General features: G+C 38.9%; 1 long non-coding RNA gene across 1 annotated transcript; it reads left to right on the top strand.

Annotated features, from left to right (window-relative positions):
* Nucleotides 1–388: 388 nt before the first annotated feature.
* LOC108641222 lies at nucleotides 389–5,926 on the top strand. The gene is made up of 3 exons (XR_001921839.2): nucleotides 389–472; nucleotides 5,719–5,755; nucleotides 5,864–5,926. It is a non-coding gene; the product is annotated as an uncharacterized LOC108641222 (long non-coding RNA).
* Nucleotides 5,927–11,456: the final 5,530 nt, after the last annotated feature.

Here is an 11,456-nt window from a genome sequence, read left to right on the forward strand (position 1 = left end):
AGAAATATATTGCAGTCATTTATAAGAGAGTAATACCAGTGATCACTGGAGTTTTTCCAGCTTCCTACGCAATAAAAGAAGGAACAAGACCAAGTATATTTTTCCAAGCCATTCGCTAACTAAAACATGTTTTTAAAACAAGTCCTCTCCAAGAACATTATGACAAGCTTTAAGGGTATGAAATAATTTCACTCTAATACACAGTCGTGTATAAATAGAAGTATAAAATAATCTGAAGGGGGGGAGTGAAAATGGAATGTAGGCATTCTTCAAATCTCACCACATTAATGAAATTATAAGTATTAATGCAATAACATTCTTAATTAAAGAGGCAGAATAAGGATACCTTTTAACTGTTACAGGCTATTTTTAATATTCACATGGTGTGACTGGGACAATATGGAAATGGCCACACCTGTATGTTGGGTAGTTAAGCACGAAGATACCAGCCTACCCCTAACCAGCAAAACAGGTAAACACAACTATTGCTCTGAGTGCTCCAGTAATATCCTCATTTATGTTATTTATCTTCCTAAAGACCAACAATGCTTTGCTTTCCATCTGCATCGCTGTGCAGACATCTCTGACAGCAAAATCACCTGCCTGTTCCATCCTGGCTCACTTGTCCAAGGGGTGCCATTTAGCTGGAAGGCCTAATTTGCTGCTGATCAAACACATGGACATGTCATTATTTTTCAATGATGGTGAGAAAGCAATTATTGATCTTCAGCTGCTCTAGCAATATTCAGAGTGAAACAAGGATTTTTGAGGCATTCAGCAACAAAGGTTAACAAATGAAGCAAAAATTATCCTCTAACATGGACGTTATTGAAGACATTTTAAAAATCAGATTTGTCTACCCACAATAATCAGCAGTTGAAAGTATGACTAATTATCCCTCTTCCAGCAGGGTGTTGTAATCTTTTCAGGACAGAGGTGTTCAGGGGAGGTACCCAGGCATCACTGGGAGCGCTCACGCCCAGAATACTGCACGTGTCTATTTTCTTAGAACCACAGTATCCTTTCCAAGTTTGTATTAAAGGTTATATCAGATCTTCCACTCGGGATTATCCCTCCATAAGGATGGTCAGTGTGCTTTTGCAACCCCTTTTGTGCTGCTGGAGGAAGCCCAGAGTTGTGTTGTCCGTTGTACTGAGTAAGAAATGAGCACAGCAAAACACATTGCAAAGTTGGAAAGCAATACAATCAATTATTAAAAGGCTTTTTCTTGACTATTTCCCTCACTTTGTTTTATGTTTGCCTTTTCTTTTGCTAGCAGTCAAGTTAGATCTTAATGGAAAACCCATTAAGAAAAGCTACTAGCCTATGAATTAAAAAATGAATGCAGTCCAGTGGAAAAGGAAAACTTAGCAATGAATTTCCAGGGAAAACTTCTTACCTGACACTTAGCAAGAAAGGAATGCAATTTTATTACTTGGCCAGATAGTTCAGATTTCTGTTCACTCTTAGTAAAAACCTTTTTTATAACATTTATAAAACTTTATTACAGAGTTATGAGAATAATATTAGATTTCATAACTCACATGAGATCTGCAGGGACCGGCATCTGTAAGCTTTAAAATCATTATTAAACTTAATGCATCTATTCTGATAAAATGTGGTTTTCTTCTAATTTCTCTGAGAACTCTAACCATATTATTTCTTTCCTTGGACAGGTGGGATTGTCTTTGGCAATAATTTACGAAGTTATTTTATTTTTTAAAAAATCCTATAATTATACTTAGTTGATAAGTTAGTTGGAATTTACAGGCATGTTCTTTTGAGAGACTTAAAAATTAAGGTAAGTTACTGTCTAGTTGATGCCACCTAAGCTTCCCTATGAAATGAGCATGTTTTAGGAAGCTCATTATTGTTCTAGTGAACATGTACAGAGTAACTGCAGACAAGTATTTGCACAGTCTGTCTCAGTAAATAGTTGTGAATTGTATATTTTCTAAATTACATGTACTTAATTAATACTATTTAATTTTGACATCTCTAGAATTAAGTGACAGGAACATTAGGAGGTATTCCCAGTACTGCAGGAGATGTACCTGCCTGAGGTACAATTAACAGAGATTCCTCCAGAGGAATATTCAGAGTTTGGAGCCTGATCCAGGCTCTCCAAACCAGCCCCTGGAGGATCCTGCTGCTATTTATTTTACATACAACTGGAAGGGATCAGCTGCACAAGTTAGATTTTTCAAGGATGTACCTAAACCTAAGTGGTACAAATATCTCCTCACAAGGAATTTTTGGAGAGTCTTCCTGCAAATCCCATCTCCCTTGTTTTGAAGAGAGTATAAAGATTTAAATTTTATTTTCCAAAACGTGTATTCTTCTGAAAAGGGCAAGTCTTAGTGTAGTTCTAGATTTGAAAAGTGCAGGTAAATTAGCATGAATGATGTCATTCACCTGATATTAAAAAAACTTCACTTGTTAACACAGACTCCTTTGGAAAATTAAAAAATGTTATATCATCATCTGCATAATAGCCAAAATTGTTTTTAAATTAGATACTTGGCAAGATCCTCACCAGAGGTAAATTAGAAATATTCCAGTTAAGTCAACCAAACTATGACTTTAAACCTTCTAATTGAAAACAAATCTGTTTCTTTTTTGGGCTGTTTTTCTGAACTTCTGTATTGTACAGATGCCAGGATCCATTAACCACATTATTCTGAAAATTCCTCTCTCTGCAGTTCATCTCTGAGTTCTGTTAAGTAAGGCTGCACAAAAGTGGTTATCCAGAGGGGAATATACAGATATTTATCTCCAGAATCCATAGCTGAAATAATTTGTTCCCCTATTTTACCCAGAAATTTAATATTCAGAGTCATGGCTATGCCAGGCTCATCCATCACAAGTTTCCAGAAGCAATATGCAGAAACAGCAAAAAATCTTGGGTAGAGATTATTCAGATTAAAAAACCTACAAAAAAAATCCCCAAATCAACCAAACAAACAAACAAAAAAAAAAAAAAAGAGAGAGAGAAAGAAAAAGGAAGTGCAATTTTAAAAAGGAGAAATAAGGGATAAGGCAGAAAATTCTCTAACCCTTTTCCCTACAGTGTGAAAGTAAACACTGAAGGAGAACATATCCAAAGGTAAGGCTAAGCACTAGAATTTGGAAAACCAAGACTCACATTCCTCATAGTCGTGGATGTCTGGGTACAGCTGTCTATAATTTGTTTCAGATCACAGCCTGTTTCCAAGATGAAGTTCAGCTGTCTTTATTTATTAATTGATTTTAGTAGAATTAGCTACTCTTGTGTTCCCTTCTTTGATTATGAGTTTTCTCAAAATCATGTGTTTTCATGGGAAAAGTTTTTGACGTGTGACATAATATAACCTTACACTGAAGACTGAAGTGCTAGGACATACTTAGATTCCAAAATTCACTACTGTGGGTAACATACATCGAGATCCAAACCACACCTGAAATGGCATAATTGGTTATACACATTAGGGATAAAATTTTAATGCAGTTTAATGCAATTTTTAACATAGCCTTGATAAAGTTTTTCCGAATGCAGGAAAGCCTTGGCTGGAAGCTATTGTTCCTCAGCTTGTATTATTTAGTATGGTTTAAGGAGACATAACTCAATAGTCTAGACATGTATTTTCATTTAAATAATTTTGATCTCATTATTCTAGGTTTTGGTTAAAGTTTTTATGGTATATTAGGAAAAAAATTTAATCACAAAGGAACAAATAGGAAATTCTTAAAAGTCACTTTGATTCTATGTTAGATCTCATTATTAAAAGTATTAAAGAGAAATCATTTTCTACAGGGAAAAAAAAGCTAGATTTGATGCCCACAGTGTTCTATTACATAGATAGCAGCAAGTGGACAATGATAAGTCTCTGATCTTCATATTATTATAAGATAATTGAAGTTGATGGGGTTATTCTAATGTAACTGAGAGGAGAGTGAGGCCTAGCCTTTTGAAATGTCTATTTAAAAAATCATTACAGCAGTTTTAATAAGAGAAGTTTCTGTAATGACACATAATTTTGGTTATTCCAGAAGGCTGGACCCCCTGACAGATAGGAGATTTACTGAAATTTCCCAGGCATAAAACTGGAAACATTATATAGGCGTGACAGGGGGAAATGTGGCTTCTCCTTTTGGAAAACTGGTAGTCTTAAAATTATTTTAAAACGCGATTTCAAGGCAGTTAGGATGTGGAGATTCATACTCACTACACAGCTTTTTTGGCCATAAACATTTATTCCAAGCTGATAGAAAAGAACACCATGGATTTCTCTGCAGAAAATAGGAGTAACCAATAGATATCAAACAGTCTCCAAGTAAAAGTATATGTAACTTTTTACATCCAGTCACTGTCTACCCTGAGGTGTGGGCAGTGGAGACCCTGGTACACTCATAGGGGCACTCAAGGGTATTCTCCATGTATTTCATTTACATCAGTCAACTAAAAGTTAATGAGAATGACTCCCCCAGAAAGAAAATGTAAGTGTATGACTTGTTGTCAGTGGAGTTGAACTACAAAGCTGCTTAAAAGCTTTCCTGAATCGTGATCTTATAACTTTAATTTTCATGTGGTGTATTAATTGAAGAATTGTTCAGTCTTTTTTCCCAAATAACCATAAATAATAGCGCTTTCAGTGACAAAATACAGTGAGATCTATCCTTTGAAATTTTTTTTCACATAGTTTACTTTTCTTTATAGAAGTACCTGTATTTAAATGAGAAGAAGCAGGTGCTTTCTCCTATGAGCAAGGCTTTCAAGAATAAAACAATTATCAATAACAACATGACTTTTATATTGGGAAATAATTTCAATATCTATTTATGTATGTTTGCAATATGCCACCTAGAGTTACTGCAGGATCTATACACAGTAATTTCTAGCTTTTTGAAAGTGTTAAACAAGAAAGACTAAATGTGGTTGGTTTCTTTGGCAAAAAAATCAATTCTCTGTATGTTATGTCTTGATTACATGGTTATTAACCCCAGCGATAACTAAATTTAGCACAGATGTATTATGTATTTCTGTACTATTGTTGCTATGTATTTATTCTTTACTGTTTAAACTTTCTTTTCCTTTGGAGATGGAGCTTTATAAAGCTTAGCTTACAAGGCTTATAAAGCGTTAGAAATTATTTGTATACAAACCTTATAATATTTGCAAAGTAAAACTAGAAAGATGTGATAGAGTGATAGAAGGTGATGGTGTCATGGGCTCAACACCCCAGTCCCAGCCACTCTGGTGACATCAGCCTGAGCCTTGCCCGGGTTTGTTCCAGCTTCAAGGTGTTTGGAGGATCTCCAGGGAATTTTTATTTGATATTAATATTTTATTTAGCGCTTGACTCCTTTGGATACACTAAATTCATGCAAAATCTCAAATGCATAGAAACAACACGTGCTGTAAGAAGCCACGGCTTTTTCTCTTACTTAAATCATAAAAATAGTTGATTTATCAAGTTCAAGGAGAGACCAAACCTTTCTTCAGAGTTTCAGCTACTCTGATTTAGTGCCTGATCCCACACCTCTTTAAAGAAATACAAAACCTTAACATATTGTCATGTTTAGTGCATCTCTATGTAACAGAGATTCTTACTGTTATTTGGTTCATACTGTAGCTTTTATTATACTAAAGCTATTTTATTGGTTTCATTAAATTAGAGCTATTGCTTTAAAGCTGATATTAAAACTTGTTTCTGATAATAAATGTAGCTTTCTCTGCAGGAAGAAGAGCGTGCTCTTGGTCCTGGTCCTACTAGAAGTAAGTGAATTGTACCAATTCCTTCTGATATTTTTGTTACTTCTTTTGAGGTAATAATCCTTGAATAAACAGAGATTATTTCCTTTTCTTTTCCATTGCAATCTTCAGAGGTTCTGTCATCCAGGAACTTGCAGGAGTGGGCTCAGAAGGAAGACCCCAAAATATGAAAGGTTAAGAAATTCTTTTTCCTTTAAAAAAAAAAAAAGGATTAATAGGATTCAAGCTGGTTTTATATTGATCTTATTACTTGTAAGATTCTCTATAGTATATTAAAAGCTGCAACTGTTATTAGGAAGACAGCAAATGCACCATTGCATTTCTGAAACACATCAAGGGGAAGTACAACACAATACAAGCATATTATATGTACATATTTTAAAATATAAGTGTCAGGAAATAGTATTTGCTACTCTAATATTTAATTTCTGTAACAGCACACACAAAACACCAAGAACGTTTAGAGCCACTGAGCCCAACAGTGCGGCAGCAGTTTTTTGTTCGGAGTCCTTAAAATACAGAATAATGATCATTTATAGATTTTTGCCTTATCCTGACATCTCAAACTCAAGCCACCAGAGTGGCCTATAATGATAGTAGAGAGAAAGCAGACTTTTAAAACTAAAAAGAAGATACTATTAGGAGCCAACACATATCTTTTGGGTTGGTTTGTTGTTTTTTTTTTTTAATGGCCATGTGGTGAATAGGGAGGCTGTGCCACGTATGACTCCATCCTGGCACAGGGCTGATGCAGCACTGAAAAAGCCCTTCAGACTTAATTAGTCATTTTTTTATTATTATAACAGGGGCGTGTTCCAGCTGATACCACAGCCCAGGAGCACTGAGTGCTGGAAACACGTGGAACATCCAGCTCTGCAGAGCAGCTCCTTGGAGTCCAGCAGTTGGGTACGTGCTGTAACTCTGCTGAAGTAGTTGGTCAGATTATTGTGTGTCCTGCTCTGTGCTCACTGCGCTCCCTTTGCTCTTTCCTCCTCAGACCTCCCCCTCGTTTCACAGCTGGATCCTCTCACTCTCCGCACCTTCATGTATCTAATTACTTTTGGTGTCGGTCTGCAAACAGCCAGGGATGTGGGCCAGGGGGCAAGGGCACTGTTACCGAACTGACACCCTCTCATTGCCCCAAACCCTCTGCTCTCGCCCGGCGCTGTGTTGGACTGTCGGGCTGACGGGGGGACCCGGCAGTTCAGGGGATGACGCGGCAATTTCAGAGGATGACTCAGTAATTTCAGAGAGGCGGCCCCTCCCGGCCTTTCCCCTTCCCTCCGGAGAGGTGAGGGAGCGCGTTGCATTCGCGGGGCACATTCCCCTGTTCCCTCCCGGGGGGTTTATTTTACACCACAGGGCAGCGCTTCCCCCTCATGAGGGACGCGCCGCCCGGGCTGGGCCCGCCCCGCCGCCGCCGCCAGGTGGCGCCTGAGCGCCGGGCCCTGAGGGGCCCTTGTTGGCTCGTCCGCTCTGGCTTTGAAGACTCCGCCAGGATTTATCCCGGTTGTTCCCAAACGCATCAACACAGCTCGTCTGTTGTTTGTTTGTTTGTTTGTTTGTTTGTTCGTTCTCTGGTCCAGAGAGCTGTTTCGTTCCCTTGGGAGCTGAAGGAGCACTTCCGCGGGCTGTGAAAGTGCAGGGAGCGCCACGGGCGCTGGGCAGGCTGGTTAGTAAAGGTTTTGTGGTTTAGCGTCTCCCTGAAATCTTCTTGGACAGAGGAAAATATATTCGTGTCTTAATATATATACGGTTGCGCTGAGGCTTCACTGACTCACGTTTATTTCAAGCGTGAGCCCATGAGCCCCTTTGAACACAGTGAATTACACGGGAATTGCGTTTATTCCCCAGGGGTTGCTTTGGGAGTAGCAAGGCTGGAGGGCACGGGTGGGCATTGGAGTTGGGTGGGCAAATTGTCCTGGTTCTGGTCCAGATCAGCCAGAGGGGGCATGGCCAACACCCTGATGTTATTCGATACCATCTTACATCATTGCCGGGGGAAAGGGGATTCCTTGGCTTGGAAAAGAAAGGATGTTCCTCTCTGGTCGTGGACGCAGGGTCTGTCCACCATTGTTTTTAATCCTCCAAGGCTTGGTGAGCATTCTGCGTATAAATGACCCTCTCTTTGTACACTTCTGTTATTGATATTGTTGCTGTTACAGTTTGTTTTCTTATGTTATTGCTGTGTCCAGTAAATTGTTCTTTTCCCAACCGGTGATCTTTGCCTTTTGTGCTTCCATCTGGAGGGGTAGGGGAAGCGAGTGTTGGCGTGGTTTGGATGGGAGCGCTAAATTGGGAATACCATTTCTCAACCATGACACATCAAATATCACTGAAATACTACAGAAGAAGTGACCTTCTTCCAGGTGACCGTGCCTTTTGGTGTGATGCTTTTTTTTTTTATTGGAAAAGAACCCCACCTGCTTTTGATGTGAACCTTCCCTTAAAATGATGCATTTTGGGGTAGGACATGGCTCTACCACTGTCAGCAAACACGGAACAAATCTGTGCATTTGGGGCTGAAGGACTGATTACAAGGCAGGGAGCTGGGGCAGACCTTCTCTATTTACATCATATTCTGGCACTGCATTTTCTTAATGTGTTTTCTCTTTTCTCTGCCTGCTATAGGCAATTTATGTTCTGTGAGTGCTCTCCATTGAGTCAAGCATGATCTGGGCTTCTACTTACAATTTCTAGGGAAGTGAACATACGTGAATATATAAATGGCTAAATCATTTTGCATTGCTAAAGCTGACAGTAGGTATCATTCTCAAATTGCTCTTTATTCTGTGTGATGAGACCTTTCTTCTCTCTCTTTGCCCCTTGGGCACACCAAAGTTATTAACCGTGGGGAAATCATATCACCACCACGTGATTTCTTTAAAAATCATCCAGCCAAGGAAGTCACTCTTCTTATGGTAATAAGAAACAAGTCCATCACCTGATGTTCTTTTCATAACCCTAATTTAACTGCTTGAGGGGAGACAGTCTGATTTAAGAACAACTATTTTAATTAGCTTGTGCCATTAAATTGTTTGAATTTAAGCATTTTTTCTTTTTAGAGGGAAGCTTCAGTGGTAATGAGATAAATTTGACTGTATGAATATGTCTTGCATTTGTTTAAGCTTTACGTTTCTCATGTGTGTAGTCAGTTTTCATGCACATAAACTGTGGAGCAGATCAGCTACTGAAATGGAGCATAACTGTGCTGACAGCAAAATAGCTGCATTTACTTGTACCAGCTGAACATGTGTCCCCTCATGTCAAAATTTAGATGTGATTTATCTTTAAGTAGAGGACAGCGTGGCTTCCTGGTCAGATACAGGAAAATTGTCAGGAAATGAAAATTTTCATTTCTGCCCTGGTCCCAACTTCTTGTGTAACCTGGAGCAAACATAGTTACCTTGCACTTTGTCTATTGATTGAGGATAATTCTTTCCTCTCTCACATAGGTATTATTAAGTTTAATTCAGTGATACATAAAATGGGATAAATACTTAGATTAGTTGGTATGCACTGTCAGTCAGACTATGAAAATAGATACATTTTAAAGCTGTGGGCCAGCTCCTCAGCCAGGTTAAGTTGAAATGGTTTCCTTAAAAGCCTGAAGGTATGTAGGTTCATAGGAGCTGAAGGTCTGATCCATATGCATTTCTTAAGAGGCCTTCTGTAGTTCAGCCTTTACAAGAATATCAGGGTTTGCATATTGGAGATGCTGTAAAGGCTGGAAGGAATCTGTAAATGTTACTTATTAATGGTCTCTATTAATAGAAGGAAAAAAGCTCGTCTTAAATTTTTCAATTTAATGCATTTAAAGCTGAAGTAAATTTGATTCTGCTGGCTGCACAGAAGTGAAATAGGTCACCATCACTACTGTGGTGGGCTTTTTTCCTCCTTTGCTTTGACAACACTTTGCAAAGCTTGAGGAGAAAAATTACACGCAGCTGCAGTATACTTACTTTAATTACAAAAACCCCAAAACAAAGCAAAAAACTATGTCTGTGTAATCTAAAGGAAGGAAATAATAAAGCTGAGGGAAAACCGAAGTATCTGCAGGCTACTTGGCTTTGGTAAAATGACTTTGTGTTCAAAATATATACTGTACTTGCCCAATAGAATGTAAAATATTTATTTACTCTGTGGTGCTGGGTGACCCACTTATTTCTGTCCCATATTAAATGGTGAGGGGCACGAACACTATCTCCAGGTGAATATTTTGCTGTTCTTCAAGGCTTTTTGTCCTTGTCAAATATCCCACAGCTTCTGCATATGGCTGAGCTATTTTCACTAGATGTGGTTAGGTGAGAAAATTAGTTTTGGCCCGTGCCATGTAGACTTCTAAGAGAAAAGGCCTGAGGGGGAGATTTTATTTCATAACCCTTCACACCCCTGCTTAGCAATCAAGTGCTTCAGTGCAGCCAGAAATGGCTTTGTGCAGCTGTGAAAGTGTTGGTTGGTGTGCAAAGGACAGTTCAGCTCAGGAGCTGGCCAACAGCAGCACCTCCCTCTAGTCCTGGACTGGCAGAACTGGGTAGAGAGTCTACACAACACTTCTGCTCTGGAGCCATGCTGTGTCTTTACAGTCCTTTGGGGTTTTGCCTGCCACACTTTTATCCAGCTCAGGGCAACAAGCTGCTGTTTCACAATCCATACAAAAATGGATGGTTGTAGAGCAGGGATGACACTCAGCAGAGCATTTCATGTTCAGCTTCGAGTTCTATACATACACAGAGCACCTGTCTTCTACTTCTCAGTTTACTTACACCCTCTGCTAATTCTTTATATTTGATCAATCCATTTCTTTTCAGTCCCTGTGACCAACAAAGGGTGTCTGGGTGACAGAGTAACAGAGATCATTTGTTCCACAGAAATGTGTTGTCTGTTGTTAGTACAGGCTGGTGATACTGCAAACATCAGGATATTAAGAGTGAATAATGAAAGAGGTTGAATGCACTCCATTTACATACAGACTGGTGGATTGTGCTGGCATTAGCTTTAGGATATCAGTGTTGGAATACATGTAGGAAGATGTTGTTGTCTCCAGACACCTTGTCTATAGGCAGATACCCACCCACATCAAATGAGGAAAGAGCAGGAGGGAGAATAAGGTGGAAACTGCAAGTCTACACCAGGCAATAATAGAAAAAACTATGCTGATTGATACTTGAGGAGAATCAAATTTGTTTTTTCCCCTCTCATACTGAAGGTAATGACAAACTGTGAGCCTGGTTCTGTTCCCCCACCCCAAGGGTTTATATAAATATATCCCCACAGCTTGACTCTGAGGGCAAGCTTACTTTCCCTACTTTGTTCTTTATGTTTAGGCTATTTGCAACTCTTTGTGACATTTCACTAGGACTTCTACAGCTTCTCTTTCATCAGTATATATTTTTAATTACAATATTCTCCTTTTCCTCCCCTACATCCTCCAGAAAGACACACATTTGCACTTTGCTAAGCCTTTTGCTGTATGTTGGTTTCCTTCTGTCATAGAAGGATGTTGGGTGAAAACTACTGCTTTGTCTTTGTGCCTTCTCCTATATTGGGTCATTTTGTTCTGCTAGACAAACTATCTTTGATTTAGTGGGGTTGAAGTATGAGTGCATAATGGATTATCTGTCACTGGACCAAATCAATCATGGTTAACAGTGTATTGACAGAGCATACAGCAACTATCCTTGACCTGAGGTTGAAAGTACCT

This window comes from Manacus vitellinus, unplaced genomic scaffold (genome assembly GCF_001715985.3).
Source record: "Manacus vitellinus isolate BGI_N305 unplaced genomic scaffold, ASM171598v3 scaffold_57_pilon, whole genome shotgun sequence".
Classification (NCBI taxonomy): domain Eukaryota; kingdom Metazoa; phylum Chordata; class Aves; order Passeriformes; family Pipridae; genus Manacus; species Manacus vitellinus.